The 17573-nt window shown below is 35.3% G+C and overlaps 1 long non-coding RNA gene across 4 annotated transcripts in view; it reads right to left on the bottom strand.

Moving 5' to 3' along the window:
- Nucleotides 1–14893, bottom strand: part of LOC107979401 — an 82891-nt gene extending 67998 nt beyond the window's left edge. For 3 of the 4 annotated variants that reach the window (XR_003480919.2, XR_003480921.2, XR_004771815.1), the window contains exon 1: nt 3620–6925. This is a non-coding gene — a long non-coding RNA (uncharacterized LOC107979401). Of the gene's footprint in view, nt 1–3619; nt 6926–9502 lie in introns of those variants that run through there. The other variant, XR_004771814.1, reaches the window with a different exon arrangement.
- Nucleotides 14894–17573: the final 2680 nt, after the last annotated feature.

Genomic DNA, 17573 nt, shown 5'->3' with positions numbered 1-17573 from the left:
AATATTTGGCTTTGCATTTTTTAAAAATCAATTACTTTTGTAATATAATTTCATGATAGTCAATGTCTAATATAATACATTCCTGTTCCAATTCTTTACTTCCTAATTCTTCTTTCCTGACTTTTCTCAAGTGAAACTCCTTTCTGTACACAAAATTTCAGATACTATTTCCCAGGTTACCTGACTGTTTCATTAATTGACCCTCTCAAATTAGATAAGACTCATAATTTTTACAGTGGACCATTATCGTATTTACTGAAAGATGTAGTAATATTTGATTCCTTGAAGTAATACAATAGAAAAATAACAATAGAGGGCATTTATGGGATACCACTCAAGAGCAAGTTTCTAAATTTGGGTATAAAAAGGTGGTAGTTTATAGATAAAAGACAGATTTTAAAAGATAACAATCAAAAAATAAAGCCTACAAAGGAAATAAAGTCCAAATGAAGAGAATTAAAAATAAACTATAAGCAAACGGTAATCAGAGCAGCTAAGCAAAAAAGAAAAAAAAGTTTGAACTAATCTAATAGGTGTGGGCACTATGAACATTAGGTAATGGCAACATTTTTAAACACTGCATAGGGAGCATTTGGGCTGGGGTTTGAGTCCTTAAATAGGTACAGGATTTATTAAATAAGTGTCAAGAGAAAGGCAATGCAGTGATTTCATAGGTATTTGAAAAACTTCTTAAGAGATGAATGAAAAATAAGAGTGTGAAGTTAGTGAACTGATTATTTTCCTACAAGGTGAGGGGGCCTCACGTTTAGGAATTGACATTTCTCAGTAAGTAAATTTCCAACTCCATGAAATTGCTTGTTTCTTGCGGCTTTATGAGTACTAGGTAGTCATACAAAAATATTTGAGTAGCCATTACTTGTCATTTATTCATGTGCATGGATATGTGTGTGGATGTTCATGTATGGAAGTCAGAGGACATTGTTGGGTATTGTTGGGATTCACTGCTTCTCCCTCCCATCTCTCCATAGGAGTGTTGGGATTGCAGATGTGCACTACCACACCTGACAACACAGGACTCTTGGGGTTTCAAAGTTGTGTCCTTACAGTTGTGGATCCATCAATTTACACACTTAGCTGTCTTCCAGTCCCAATTTCATTTGTTTTCATGGTTATATGAATTAATTCCTTGTTAATAAAAACATGAAGTAGTGGAAAAGGAAAATTAATTTGAAATTTTAGAATAGTAGGTGATTCCAAATTTCAATTATAGAATAGAAAGCTTAGTAGAGAAGCAAGCTGCATATGAACTATCTGAACAGGACTTAACATTTTTCTGATGATTTGATATTCAGTGCCACATGTTTTTATAAACAGGTTTAATGATGAAAAATCTCCTCTTTCTTAGTTTTCTGTCAAGGAACTTCTAACAATTTGGGAGTGTGACCCCTCTTCCTATGATCAGAGATATGATTCAAGTATTGCTTAATTTCTATTATCATAACCTGGCTACACAAGCATTGAGGAGACCTCTGGGATTTTGGAGCAAGGCTCTACCATCATCTACTGACAACTACTTTCCTGTTGAGAAACGGCTTTGCCTGCTATCTTATATATCCCATGACCGTATCCTAGGTCTGGCTCCACTCCCAGTGGGTTATACCACAGGCTTTACAACATCATTTTACATATCTTAAGAATTTAATCAGATATTGAGATAAAAGTTACTGAATTATTGATGTGACTAATTGTAATGCCTCTTTGTTAGTTAGTTACTTAGATTTTAGCAACCTTGGAGGACACTGAGGCTGGACTGTTCCCTTGCGCTATAACAACATGTAAACTAAATTATGAGATCCACAGAATTTTACTTGCTAATCAGAGAAAAGGGACTAGAGTCATATATCTGGCCCTGGGAGGAGTCTTGACACCCATGCATCTTCAACAGGTTCATTATCAGATAACCACATGGGGCTCCCAGATTTCTGTCTATTATAAGATTCCTACCTAGAAGGATAATTTCTGGTAAGGAAAAAAGCATACTATTGCCCCACCTCTAAAAGGAAAACCAAATGGGTTTGTCAATTAAACAAAGTGAAACCTCTTGGGAAAAACTACTACTTTTAGAGACATAAAATCAGCCTAAAATGAAAATCGGTAAAGAGGTCCTTTGACCATTTCCCACCCTTACTTCTGTAGTGTAGATCACTTTACCCTATGTCAAGTTACCAGGAAGTGAATGGCTTGGGAATCACAAAGTGATATCCTGGTGACACCATGCCTTCAAAGTGTATCAGTACCACCACACTGCTTCTTGAGAATACATTGGTTTGTGACTAGAGTCCTATTATTATAACAACCAAATAGTTCCAATTCCTTCCTTCTCTTCCTTATATCATCACTGTCATTCATTTCAATTATTGGTGAGAATGCAAAAAAACAATACTTATAATAAAGTTGACAGGATTGAAGGAGTAGAGGGAGCCTAGGAGTCCTCAATCCTATACAAAATACTACAGGCAGCAAAAGAGTGCTAAAACCAAGAGAAAGTCTTCTCCAAGGTGAATGAAAGCAACTGGTTATCCAATACCCACCGGTCAGCCTCAAAGACTCAGATACAAGTAACATTATAGAGACTGAACATGTTGTATTTATGTATTTAAGAATGCATATGTATGCAATACAAATTAATGAAAAATAGGCCATGGGCATGAAAGAGAACAAAGACAGTATATGGGAGGATTTCATGGAGGAAAAAAAAGAAAGAAATTACATAATTATATTGTAACAACAAAGACTAAGAGAAAGAATTTTCAAAAAAATACATTAGTAAACATATACACTTTCCAATTCGGGCCCACTTCTATTTTGAATAAATTGCTATATCAATTGAGATCTTTACAAATACATGATTTTATTTTACTTTCTCTTATTCCTTTTCTGGTATTTTTCTTTTTATGTAGATCTCAGCTTGTGACTTTTGCCTCTATGGAAGTTCTCATAGCATTTCTTTCAGGACTGATCTGACAACAGCCTCACTATTTTGGTTTAACTCTGAAAATTTGCATTTATCTTTTACTTTTAAATAATAATTCCACAGGGTATAGAATTTCAACCCCTCTTTCTCTGAACATTAAAAGATTTCAGTCAACTTGCCTTGTGGGGCGTCTAGGGAGACCTTAAATGTTGTGATTTGCCTTTACTTCTGAAGAAACAATAGCTTATTTTTCCACTGTCTTCATTCAGCATTTTTTTATTGCTGGTATTCTCCTCTATGAATATAATATGCTGTAGTAAGCTTCACATATTAGGCTTTTAGTCTACTCTGTATTTTTAAAATTTATTTACTTTTTTGTATGCCTGAGTGTTTTCTCTTCTTGGATATTCATACCAGTACACGTTTACTGGTACCTATTGAATTTAGAAGCTGGCATTAAATGTCCTGGAACTGGAGTAACAGACAGTAAGGAGACACCATGTAGGTTCTAAGATTTGAACCTGGGTCCTCTGTAATAACAAGTGCTCATATTCATTGAGCCATCTCTCCAGGCATGAATATTTGGTATTTTTTGAGTTTCCAGGATTGGTGGGTTAGTACCAAATAATAACTTGTGGAAATTTTCATATCATCATTTCAATTTTTTCTTCCTTTTTTTCTTACCATTTTGTGTTTCCGGCGCACATATGCTCTACTCCGTAGGTGTCCCACAGGTTTCAGCTGTTGTTTTGTACTGACTTCGCTTTCTCAGTCTTTTTTTTTTCCTTTTGTGTTTCAAATCTGGAAGTTTCTCTTGAGGGAAGCTCTTCCTTCCATTCCAATGTTCTTCTACCACATGAGCCCACCAAAGTCATTCTTCATTTCTGTTACTATATTTTTGATCTTCAGTAGGTTTGTTGTTGTCATTGTTGCTTGTTTGTGTTTACATCTCTTATAATTTCCATTAATCTACCAGCATTGCTCCTCTGTTTCTTACATGTCATTTGCTCTTTATTGACTTTATTGAATTTAGCTCATTAACTAGAATGTTAAAATGCCTCTGAAATTAATTGTAGCAGCTCTGCTATACTTGAGTCTGGTTTTAATGTTTACACTTTCCTTAACAATTGCTGTTGTTGCTGTTGTTGATGATGATATTAACATGATAAATATGATGACGATGATGATGATGATGATGATGATGATGATGATGATGATGATGATATTATTGTCCTTTTAATTTGCCTCCCAGTTTTCCTGGATAGCTAAAAATGAAATAGTACTGAAAATGAACTTCTGTAAATAGACCTTTGGTGGGTAAGACATGCCAAAAACTATGCATTCCAGGAGATGACAAAGTCTTTGTCATGTAGTAAGCTTGAGACTCTGGTCTGTGCACTACCCAAATTCAGCCATTTGCATCTAACTTGGGTATGATGGCTTTACCTGAGATTGCCTTGTACTGAGGTTCAGATTTGGGTCTGAACAATTGGCAAAACAGCTTCTGCTGAGTGCAGGTTTTGTTAAAAAGAAATAACAAAATGCTCTGGCAGATTTCAAGTGGTTCCCTTCTCCTGGTATGACTGTGGATGAATCAAGGCCCCCCTGGTGCAAGAGTCATAGTTTCATTCCCACTGTTCTTAGCAGTTGAAATGTTCTCAGAGTCTATTGTCTAGGATTCTAGGTTGATGGGACCAAAAACCAGACAACCCATAAAAAAGGGGTCTGCTTACTTTCACTCAAAAGTCTAGATGGCCAGTCAGCTCCAAAAATAGGTAGGGAGGTTTTTGTTTGTTTCCCTGTTTGTCTTGAACTGTTGACAATGACAATGGCTGAATCACTTTAAAGTAAAGCTACAAAGGAAGATATGAAAAACCCTCTACATCTTGCTTCTCCTGGATTTTGTCATTCTCAGACTTGTCTGCACTGAGCCCTAGTAATTCACAGAAGGCAGGTCAAGTATTTATATCTAACACTGTTTCCAGTGGACATTTCTACCTCTTTGTGCCTCAGGTTTGGGCAGTGATTTCCTCCATGTTCTCTCTTTTCACACACATCTGGAAATATCCAGCAATTTTCCCAGTGTTGCCTACATTTCTCATAGAAGGATGAAGACTAGGCTGCCAAGCATCTTCATTCCAGACCTGAAAGTTGAAAGGTCATTTTAAACATTAACTACATTTCCACAGAAATTGTCTAATGTCTTCAGCTTCAATAGTTAATACTTCAAAAAATAGCAGGATTGAAAACAATGGGAAAGTGCCTAAAGATATTTCCTACATACAATTTCTGATCCCTTTTGTAGTGAGTTCTTGCTTATTACATTTTAGCCCTGGTAAGCATAAGTTTTGTGCACACTTTGGGAGGATGACCTTTAAGCTTGGGCCAGACAATAGTTTTCACTCAATAATACAACTCATTAAAACAGATTATGCTTTCTCACATGGTTTGGTCTCTGAAAGTCCTCCTGCTTCCTGAATTTTCAGCTGCAAGTCTGCTCCATCTATTTCAAGGCAGCAGGTGATTTCCACCAAAGCGAACATGTCTATAGTTCCTAATACCAGAAGCATTTCTGAATCATAAACACAATCTATATAGAACACTCTCATCATATACCTAATTATACATAGTACATTCTTCAGTTTGCTCATGTAGCATTTTCTGTGCACTTGTGTATGTGTTTGTGGAAAATGAATTACTTGTGCTGAACTAAAGGTATAGTCTAAAGAAGAGCTTGATTATAAGATTTGTTGTCCAGACATCTGGTTTCTAATTTGTTTTTACTAATTTTTAAAATGACACCATTATATTCAGGATCACTTATGTTCAAACTTTGAGCATAATTCACTCATTAATTTTAATGGTTTTTAAAAGGAAATATGCCAGTTTTAGTGGCTAAAATATTAAAAAAAAAACTCCGGTTACTACTTCCTCCTTAAAATTTATCTGTTAGAAAATGCATTAATGAATTCAATAAACCTACTTGGTAAAAACAAATATTATTTCAGGTAATGTATTTTTTTGAGAAAGGCAATATTCAGGAAACTGGTTCCATACTGAATGAAAGGCACCTTTTAATGAGCAGCTTAAAAGTAGTAATAGGAACAGGAAGATGGGAACAGGTTTCTCTTTTATCGTTGTTAATATTAGTATTGTTATTGCTCTCTCTCTTTCTGTATGTGTGCATGTGTGTACAGGTGTCTGTGTGTGTGTGTGTGTGTGTGTGTGTGTGTGTGTGTGTGTGTGTGTGTGTGTTCATGTGTGATGTTGGAAGTGGTTTGTTTGTACATGTGCCAAGATACATATGTGATATGTGGAATACAGAGAACAACATTATGGAGTCCATTACCGCCTTCCACTTTTGAGGAATTAAACTCCAATCAACAGACACATTTAGCATACCCCTTTCATACTGAGCCACAAGGCCAGTTTAGTCATGGGTTATCAATAGTTGGATGTACCTGTGCTAACTTAGTATGATGACTTATATTTACTCAGATAAAAGTGATAAGGTGTAGTAAAGGGAGACACATCCATTCTAACATATGAAGTAAAAGTGAAACAGATTACCTAACTCTTCTAAGTATGAGAACGAAGTCGTGGTAAACATGGGTGAATGCAGCCAAACACTACTAAAAATCTGGTGAGAGTAATCACTTCCTGGTGAGTTGTAAGTCTTGACTTTAACCACTAAGTATTTCTTATTTGTAACAGATAAAATTGTTTGAATCTGACTGACTACCCAGGCTTTTGAATGGAAGTATTTCAACCCCCTTTGGGCTGTCTAGATTTGGGGTCCATCCAGTACCCTAGCATACCAGACATTGGACCAAATGGTTCTAATGACATCACTGCTGATTTTGTCACTTACAGGACTAGGAGAATATTTCAATTGTTTTGCAGGCAAATGGATGGAACTAAAATAAACCATCCTGAGTGAGGTAGCCCAGACACAAAAAGAAAAAAATGGTATGTATTCAGTCATATAAGTATTTTACATCCTAATATATATATATATATATATATATATATATATATATATATATATAACATAAATATTATATCCACTGAGTTCATATAATTTTACCTGTATGTATGTATGTATGCATGCATGTATGTATTTATGTTTGTATGTTTTTAGGGCTGGTCATTTGTAATTGGATAACCAATTGTGATGTTATTCCCTCAGGAAGACTGCCTCTCCTGCTCTCAGTTTCCTCACTTGCCCACAGTTCTTTGTGTTGTGTTGAGGCCTTTTGGGATTTTTCCTACCCACTTCCATGCATCCATAGGTGTAGTCCTTGTTCAGGGAAAACTTGGGCAGTCAGATTGATGAGACTTTATGGGTGTAACTTCTGTTATTACTAGGAGACACACTCTCACAGCACTCTTCTGTGGTCTGCTGATTCTGTCACACTTTCTTCTCGTACTTTCACTGGGTTTCCTGACAAGAATCTTTATAAGTATAGGAGTGACATAATTTTCCCATGTGTAAATTTTATTGTTGTTGTACTATCATGATTTCACTTAAAATGTTGTACTATCATTATTTCACATTTATCTGGGACTCTTTAAGGATAAAAGCTTCTCCAAGCATCTCTCCCAGAATACTGTTTCCTATATGTGTAACTAGTTAATTTTCTTATTCAACTGAGATCTTTCTACCTTCTTTTTATAGTTTGTAGAGTATATACTAAGCTTTCATAAGGTATTCAGACTTTGTTTTGTAAGAAATGTTAATTCAAGATCATCCTATGTGATCTACTTTTTAAGGACATATTCTGTTACAAGACAGAAAATACTATTTTTGAGAAAAGTAAGGATTTTAAATCAGATGAATATTCAAGCATATTTGTATAACTATAAAATCACTTAAAATCTATCTAATTATCAACATCATTTGCTACACACTTTAACACATAAAAAATCAAAGTGTCACATTATGTGCTTATCTGTGCAAATATGGATGTATCTGACTTTCACTTTAGAAACACAACAACTAAGTTTCAAGAACTTTACAGTTCTCTGTTCCTCCTGAACTTGTATTGCAGACCTCCTGGTACTTCACAGTCTTCTAACCTAATTAGGCCATTTTATGCTTGATGGTCATTCTTTCAACAATTTAAAGATATAAATGATTATGTAATTTTTTAACTTTGTTGTCACTAAATGAATTTAAGTACTAACAAATTTTATTCTACCTTGGAACATTATTCTGAAAATGATTTGTAATAACCATTATTCCAAGTAGTCTGAACTCAGTAGGGATTTTAAAATAGTTGTAATATTAGCATAAATACAGATCTATTTCAGGCACATTGAATGATAATGGTGGTGAAAAGATTTGCCCTTTCTAAGATGGTTCCATTTGTTTATGAAGAGAGGACACCTTTTGTTGGAGTGACACAGGTTTCAGTACCTGCCATGTTATTACAATTCTTGTGCATTGTAATAAAGACTGACACATTTTGATGGCAACTTACTGAAGGAAAATGTCTTATGTCAATGTCACTAAATGAGTTTGAACTCCTCCTGTCTGAATTCACAGAGTAATCCATATAACAAAATTAATTCCAGATGAATCTTCACTAGTTTGCCCCTCATTTTATTAAAAGTAAAGTTTTCAAGTTTTCTTATTCACAAAAGTAATTTAGGAATAAATTAGAGTCACTTGGTTTCTCAACATCAGTATTTGGGATCTTGTGAGGCCATAACCCTGTGTGTTACAACCTTGAGTGACACATAAGTAGATGAATCAAGACATTTTCCCCATTTTTGCAACTAAAATGAAAGCATTTATGAAAAGTGAGATAGAAGATAGAATCTGTGCAATAACATACACAGATAATTTTTCATTCAAATTTTAAAGAAACGGTGCATATGAAATCTAACATCCAATTTTTCACTTTTGAAAATAGTTTTGTAGACCATGGTCACCATTCAGAAACACTCTAGATATTAGAGTTCTCAGATCATACTGAGATATACTGGGTTAGTAACTTTTCAGGGCCTATAAGATTGCTCCATTTCATTTTGGGTTAATGTCAGAAAGTTCAAAACTATCCTTACTTTTCCAAGGTTAAATTCATAAGACCTAAAGGTCTAAGTCATGGCTATGTCTTTTGCCATTTTCCCCCTTTTGCCATTTTCCCCCATTTTCGACGCATATAAGAAAGTTGAAAAATAAACTTGGGGATTCCAGTATTCACTGGAGTGCCTGCCATACTCTATCCTGTGTCTCTGCATTTTCGTAGCATTTTTACCTGAGTTTTCTCAATTCACACTCTCCCTCTCAGATACGATCGGGTAAAGTCAGCTGGATCTGACTGAAGCCCCACAAAGACAGATTACAACAGTAACTCAACACGGAGCCTAGGTATTTTCTCTTAGTTTACCCTCAGTTGCTGTAATAACACCATGACTAAAAGTAATGTGGAGCCTAAGGTATTTATTTTAACTTCCGTCAGTGAGAGAAGCCAAAGAAGGAACCCAAGCCAACAACCTTGAAGCAAAATCCAACAAAAGAACACTGATTACTGGCTTGCTCCCAGGTTTTTATTCAATTACCTTTCTCACAATCCAGGCCCATCCCTCTGGGGATGACATCATTAATAATAGGTTGGATTTTCTTACTTGAATTAACAACTGTAAGAATCAGAAGATTGGAGAATTTGCTCTGAGATTGTGTCTCTTAATAATGCAATAAAATTATACTAACATGACTCCTCAAACATGAGCTGAACAAGGACAACAGAAACAGACACATTAAAGTAGATGGGGAAAAACCATAAAGCCTCAACCCTATACAAAAAACTACAGGCAACTAAGGAATGCTGAGAGGAGATGTGAAGTTCCCCAGGAAAGCATACATCAGCACACCAATTGGTTATTCAATACCAAATGGCCAGCACTGAATACATGCATACATGTAGCATTATACAGACTAAGCAGGCTATATTTAGGAATAATTATGCATGCAATAACAATTAATGAAAGAAAATGCAATGAATTTGAAAGAGTAAGGAGGGTTGTGTAAGAGGCTCTGGAGGGAGGAAAGGGAAGGGAGAACTGCTGTAATTCTAAATATAAAAACATAAAATGTAAAGATAAGAATATGTGTCACAGACATAAGAACAGGCAGATCCAACTAAGGCAGTTCTTCCACTGATGTTCTCTATTCCTAGGTATGTCAAGTTGACAATCAATATTAGCCATCTTAAGGACAAAACCAACTGCATTCTGACTGGTCTCAAGGCCTACTCCATGAGAGTAAATGTATGACTATTAAAATCAAAATAGAAAATATTGTTAATATTCTCCTGCATATCTTTTGATCAACCACTCATGAACAACATCAATCAAAGAATGCCCACATAAAGGGTTTGTCACTGGTGTAGTCACTTAATGACTCTACTTAATGATATGTGTTTCTCTGTGTTAATGTTGTGCTTGCCCCAAAATCACAGAATAATAGTTCATGCATCATTCTAGAAAGTTTAACTGAAGAGCTTAATCATCACCCAACTTAAGTCAAGTATTTTTGGAAAGGGATACCATGTACCATACTGAGTTTTGCAACTTTATTAAGCAAATCAAAGTGTCCATTTTTATCTTTGTCCCCCATTAGCTTTGCACCTAAAAAATAACTTAGGTAACAACTACAGCTAAAAATTCTGACTAAACTAGACATGGAGGGAAGAGCTGACATCTAGATCCAGTTGAGCTGCCTCACTGGCCTATATTTAATTCTTAAATGATTCAGTGGAAACAATTTAAATAGTCATTACTTTGTGTTTATATAGACATATTCAGTATGTAATCTGTCTTTATTCAATTTCCCTATTATGTGTATCTATGTATATATGTATGTATATATGTATGTATGTATGTATGCCTACCATTTGTCAGTTTTAGAAGCACCAAGAATTATAGATTCCTGGACCCACAGACAGAAAGAGTTCTCTATACCAAGGTGTAAGAAATCCAGTTAACCATAGGCACTGAACCAGCTTTAACATCTCAGTGGCTTTTCTTCTGTTCACACTGGAGATTTGAAAGATACCTGCTATTTTACCTGCAGTTGTCTTGCTGGAGTTTCATATTGCTTTTATATTAGGGAAAATCTCAAAATGCATTTTCCAGTCTATCAAAATTATTTGAATACTGAAAATGAATATACTATATTATTAGAGATATTGTACATGTTTCAGAGGATAAAGAAAATATTATTGAAACTTCAGTATCACTTGACAAGAAATCTGTTTAAATGAAAACACTACAAGGACAGAATGATAAAAGAAATATGATGTTTCCTTGATTAAGAACACCCACAGTCTTTCATAGAATACCCACAGGAAGCCAGGAAACATAATGGGGAGAGTGCAAAATCTATGACATTCTTTATTGGCTCCGTTATTGTCTGAGTAGCAGCAGATATAAATATTCTCCTTGGCCTCAGGGCTACCTTCAGAAATGGTAGTCTATATTAACTTAAATTGAAAAGAAAGGGGGGGTAAAATGGGAATGGAAGAGAGTGTTCGTGACTATGTTAAGCTGCCACAGGCAGAGATTGAAAAATGGTGCAATAATATTCTAAGCAGTTGACCAAGTTCAGAGCTGGTAAAAGGGAGTGACAGGTGGCACATACATCCCCAGGCTCCCAGGCTTTCAATTCTACACTGCACTCACTCTAACTGGACTAATCCTGACAGCACCCATGTGCTATCTCTTTGTCTATTTTTTATCATTGCTTTCTGTTAGAGATAAAGCATTTTAAGTACCTGAAACAGACATAATAATGATTAATTTGTATTTTTCACAGATTTTGACTATTATATTAAAACATGAACTTATTGAATAAAGCAGAATTTGTTCATCTATCTTGAGGTACCAATCACTGAGATATTACGGATTGGTAGTGTAATCCTTGTTTGTAGACTTACATGTGAGCTGTGTGTCAAAAGGGCATAATGAATTTCCATTTCTGTATCTTTAGTGCCTAGCACATAGCAAGTAAGCTGTTTGATAATTTTCACCTGTATTAGTTTTGCTAGGGTTTCATGTTGCCTTTATATTTCACAAAATTTCAAAAAGCATTTTCCAGTCTATCAAAATGATTAGAACATCAAAAATAAATATATTAGAGTCACTGTACATATTCCAGTGAATAAAGAAAATATATTTGAATCTTGGTGGACAAGTAAAAAATATTAATGATAAGAAAAAAATCTTATTTTCTGGAATTTGTGCAGAGGGGTTTTCTGTAGCTTTATCCTTGCCAAAGGATATCTCAAAGTTCTGGGGTTTTAAATTTAATTCACAAAGCTATATCCCTTTTACTTACATGCTGACCAAGCTAAAGCTGCTAGGATTGCAATTTCAAGGTGGCTGAAATGAGTGCTGTTGACAGTGAGTTTGTTGATGTTGAGATTGGGTGTAATCTTACAGAAAAAAATGGGTACAGAGACAATTTTAATTACTCTAGAAACTAGAAAATATTTCCAGTGATGCATAATGACAAAAGTAGTGATTTGATTTTTGGATTTGTTGTATAACTAGTTAACTACAGAAAATATGTTTAGCAGGGCCTGCACAGATTTAAATAGCTCCTAATATCACACTATTTTCATAATAAAATAATACCTTCCATAATGGCATCTTTTTCTTTTAGAAGTCTGTATGGGTAGCATCATGACATTGCTTACCTATGCCAATATGAAACCACTCTTAAGAGTCTATGTAACTCACAAATCAGGTGTGAAAATGCCAATTTAAAGACAGAGCTTCCCTTTCCATGTCAACCTTAATGCTTCTGTTAAACATGCCATGTGTGTGCAGCTAACTTGGTTTGTTTTTCTTGTTAGTATTCACTGAAGATTATATGATTAACAATTGATGCCCCGATGTTTTCTGTCAGTAAAATATTATACTGGTAATGTTGAATTTTTCCTGGTTCTTTGTACTTTTGGTAAGATGTCAACTTTAAAATCTCTATTCTCTGTTATAAAGCATTATAGGTGTGTCAGAAAATCCCCTTCAAATATTCCTTCATTGATTCACAGATTGCTTTGTGCAACTATTTCCTCTGGATTAAAAGAGTCCCCAGGATGTAAAGATGGTTTAGGAGTTATGAGTGTATACTGGAATTCCCAGTGACCCAAGTTCAGTTCCCAGCAACCATGTCAGACTTCTCACAAAATTCCCTGTAATTCTAGGTCCAGGTCATCTTTCACTCTATTTTCTTCCTCAGATACCTGCATTCATACAAACAAATACATAACCCCAAATAAAAACAAAAATAATAAAAGTAGTCCTTCATGGAGAGAAAGGGGGTTGGCTTTGAAACACACTGAAAAGTTTCAGTAGCTCCTCAAGAAAATCCACAGAGCTCAGGGCAAAGCCTGTGGTTATGAAAATTGAAAGAGAATGTCCTTCTGTATGTTATGAATATATGTTTATCATATTGGTTGATGAATAAAACTATTATGGACAATGGACAGACAGGATGTAGAGAGGCAGGAAGTATAGGTGGGGCTATCAGACTAAGAGAATTCGGGGAAGACAAACAGAGAGAATGAGTTGCTGGAGAGATGCCATGTAGCTGCTGAGGAAGGAAGATACTTGGACATCACCTGTAAGCCAAAACCACATGGAGATTCACAGATTGATAAAAGTGAGTTAATAATGAAGGGAGGGCTAGCCAATAAGAAGCCTGAGCCAATTAATATAATAATTAATATAAGTCACTGTGTGATTATTTGGGATTAAATAGCTGTGGGACCAGATGTAACATAAACCTCCACCTACAGGAAATGGCTGATATATAGTCAAACTTCTCTTAACAAATACCATTTGTGAAAAAGCAATTGATAAGCATTTCACAGACATTAAGAGAAGGAACCAATAATTAAAAAATTTTTGAAAACAGCAATTGCAAGAAAATTTCCAGTTAAATGTATCTTTTATCCCTGAGAAATTTCACATTTCATCATCTAATAAGTGGAACATCAAATTTCCAGCCATAGTGTCACCAATTCCATACCATAATATATCACCAGCTTATTTAATGATAGGAACACTTGAAACTCAAAAGATAGAAATGAACTGTTCAGTAAAATGTTCTAGTCCTAGGTTTTTAACATTATTCATTCAGTTGTAAATATTGTTCCTTCAAGATTTTATTTACTCTCTTTTATACATAAATACAATGTACTAAGATCATCATTCACCCCCTTCTCACCTCCAGTTCCTTGCAAATCTGCCACTACATACTCCTCACAATTTCATTTTTTCCATATCCTCCCTCCATCTCTTTTTATCTTTTTCTTAGAGTGGAAAAATTACTCCTTTTCTTTTTGGAATGAAATAATTGTTAAGAATTTGTGAATGGCTTACATATTTGACTGGTTATCTTATCAACCACATATATTGAAGGAAGTGCACCACTAATTGCAGGTAGTGAATGTAACAACAGATAAGAAATTATTCTAATTGGAAGGTTAGTCCTAATCTAAACACAGCAACAAGGCAGATTGCACAGTCCATTAAGATAGTAGCAGAGTTGCTGCCCAATATTCCCAATATTGCAGCTCAGTCTGAAGGTTGTATCCTAACATCTCCAATGGTGAAGATATTATAATCATTATTTTTAGATTTATTAATGATGCCTAAATATGATTATTCCTGTCTTGAAAATAAGTTCTACCTATTTCAGCATATCACATTACAACAATAGAAACCATGGCATTTCTAAAAGAAAGAAAAAGAAATCTACTTATAGGAAAACAATTACATTAGTATATCCTGCTGTTTAATATTTCAAGTGAATGCTATAAGACTAGAAATGCTAATTTATTAACTATCACAATGACTAATACCCTTAATAGCTTCCTTTTGATTCACCCTCTCTGTGTTAATAATTCTGAGTACATCCTCTATAATAATGCCTTCCTCATATATATATATATATATATATATATATATATATATATAAGCTTCACATGCAGTCATGTGTATTCATGTACTTCTTTGCTGTCTATGTCACCCTACTTATGTCTTCATGTTTCAGGTTCTAGTATAAGATTCAAAAATAGGCATCAGAGAGACAGAAACCTTTAACAATTTTGCTAAATGTGAAGTTCCAGGAACCAGAGACCTGACTCAGTGGGTAAAGATATTTGCTTCCTAGAGTGATGATCTGGGCTCAAGTTCTGTAGCTAGAGTGGTAGAGAGAAAGTAATATCATGGATTTCACTCTGACCTTCGAACATACAACAGCATGCAAGTGAGCAGATGAAGCGCGCGCGCGCGCTCGCGCATACACACACACACACATTCACACTCTCTCTCTCTCTCTCTCTCTCACACACACACACACACACACAGAGAGAGAGAGAGAGAGAGAGAGAGAGAGAACTCATTAATAAACAAAATGTTCACAAAGTTCCCAGTATGTAATGCAATACTTAACATTAGACTACATATTTTTGAAAAATAGTTAGCAAAGACTTTGCTATCGTATAGAGAACATGTCTGTCAATGTGGCTATGACTGGACAATGGGCAACAGTGTCTACACACCCCTCTGTTAAGTCATACCACTCAAAGCTAGTACTCAAAAAAACTAAATTCCAATCATGAGGCCAAATACATATTTCCTTCACTCCTTCTAAATTTGTGGTTGAGATTCTTACAAGTAAAGGAGAAATTAGGAAGAGAAAGCATACACACATGTCAAATGCACAATTTAGATGACATAGAGACTTCAGAACCAAAGATTGAAGAAACAAATAGAATCAGGGTATTGTGATGAACAGCTGTTAGTTGTCATAGCTATAGAACCAGGTGGCCTGATCTACTGCTAGTAACTCCAGGGAAAGTAAGTGAGCAAGGCCTGATAGTTCACATTGATGGAGGCATCTCCTTTTCTAGAAAATTTAAGTGACTTTACCAGGTGATGACATGAGCACATGAGCATCTAGGTTGTTTCCAGATTCTGACTATTATGAACATAGCAGCAATGAGAATGGTTGTTACGATAAATCTTTCCAACAAAATGCTGCCTGAGCCCCACCTCCATGTGTGAGCTTTACGACAGCCCCCTGCCTCTGTTTTTTGGCCTAAATCCTATCACACCCTGTTTATAAGTAGCTTGTCAGAAGTACCGTCACTGTTACCTTTTTCCTGTTGATTGTAAGTGTGTGGGTATTTGCTCATTTATTTCAAATACTTTCCTGTCTTCTCTTTTATTAATTTCCATCATGTTGTTTAAAATTTTAACATATTTATATGCATATACATATTGTTTGTCATTAGAAGTCATTTTATTAATACATTTTCTGTTTTTTCTTATAAAAGTAGCATTGTGTTTTACCCTAGTACCTTGGTCTTGGTCACCCAAACTATATCATGCATGCATTTAATCTTGTGGTGTGGGTCTTAAGTCCCATGAAATATTGGTTAATTAGTTAATTAGTACAAAAGCTTTGGACCACAAGTGTTCTAGTATGACTTTCAGGTAGGACACCATTATAGTCCAAAGGTCTTAAGGCCCTTGGGCAATGTTTACATCTCTCCTTTGGTAGCATGAAGGGTACCTTCCTGTACCAAAGACACTAAAATGTAAGAGTTCACCTTCAGGATCAATGTGTGCAACAGCTCTATTTCTCCATGTTCAATGAGTTGCATAGGAATTGTCTTCATCAATGCGATATTGTTCTCAGTTTTTATAGAGCAACCAATAGTCTTGGCAACCTCCTGGAAAATTTGAAATTCTCACAGGACCACTTTGGCCAACAACTCAATTAGATATAACACAATTCCCAGGACTGGAAGCTTCATTTAATGACAAGAGATGACAATAAGGGGCTCTACTTCACCCATTGATTGGTGACTTCATTTAGGTCACCTACATATTTGTACATATTTTATGAAATTTCTACTTCATTATATTTCCATACTAACCCTTGAGCAGCCCTAAAATTTAGCTGTCTTCCCATATTCCCTCGTTCTTCTTTAATACCCTCCCCACCCCCAGTTGATCCTCCATTCCAGTCCCTCCATATATCCATAAATACTTTATTTCCTTTTCCTAATGAGACCTATAGTTTGCCATAGTCACTTACTTTATAACTATCCCTTGTAGCTCTATTGATTGTAAATTGGTTATGATTGTCTTAACAGTTCATATTCACATATAAGCATATACATAGCATATTTATCCTTTTGGGATTTGGTTATGTTACTCAAGATGACATTTTTTCTAGTTCAATCCATGTAACTTTGAATTTCATTTTTTAGCAGCTTAGTAATATTCCATTGTGTAACTATACCACATTTTCTTTATTCATTTAACCTTTGTTGAGGAGCATCTAGGTTGTTTCCAGATTCTGACTATTATGAACATAGCAGCAATGAGAATGGTTGTTACGATAAATCTTTCCACGAAAATGCTGCCTGAGCCCCACCTCCATGCGTGAGCTTTATGCCAGCCCCCTGCCTGATTTAGGCCCAAACGAATACACAGAAACTTGTATTAGGTTCAAAGCTGCTTGGCCAATGACTAGGACTTCTCATCTGTTAGCTCAGTCTTAACTATCACAAACCTATACATTTTATAAGACTTATCTTATCAGATGCCT

The sequence above is a fragment of the Cricetulus griseus genome (assembly GCF_003668045.3).
Source record: "Cricetulus griseus strain 17A/GY chromosome 1 unlocalized genomic scaffold, alternate assembly CriGri-PICRH-1.0 chr1_0, whole genome shotgun sequence".
NCBI lineage: Eukaryota > Metazoa > Chordata > Mammalia > Rodentia > Cricetidae > Cricetulus > Cricetulus griseus.
Note: the sequence above shows the minus strand (reverse complement) of the source record. Positions and strands in the feature narration are given on the sequence as shown.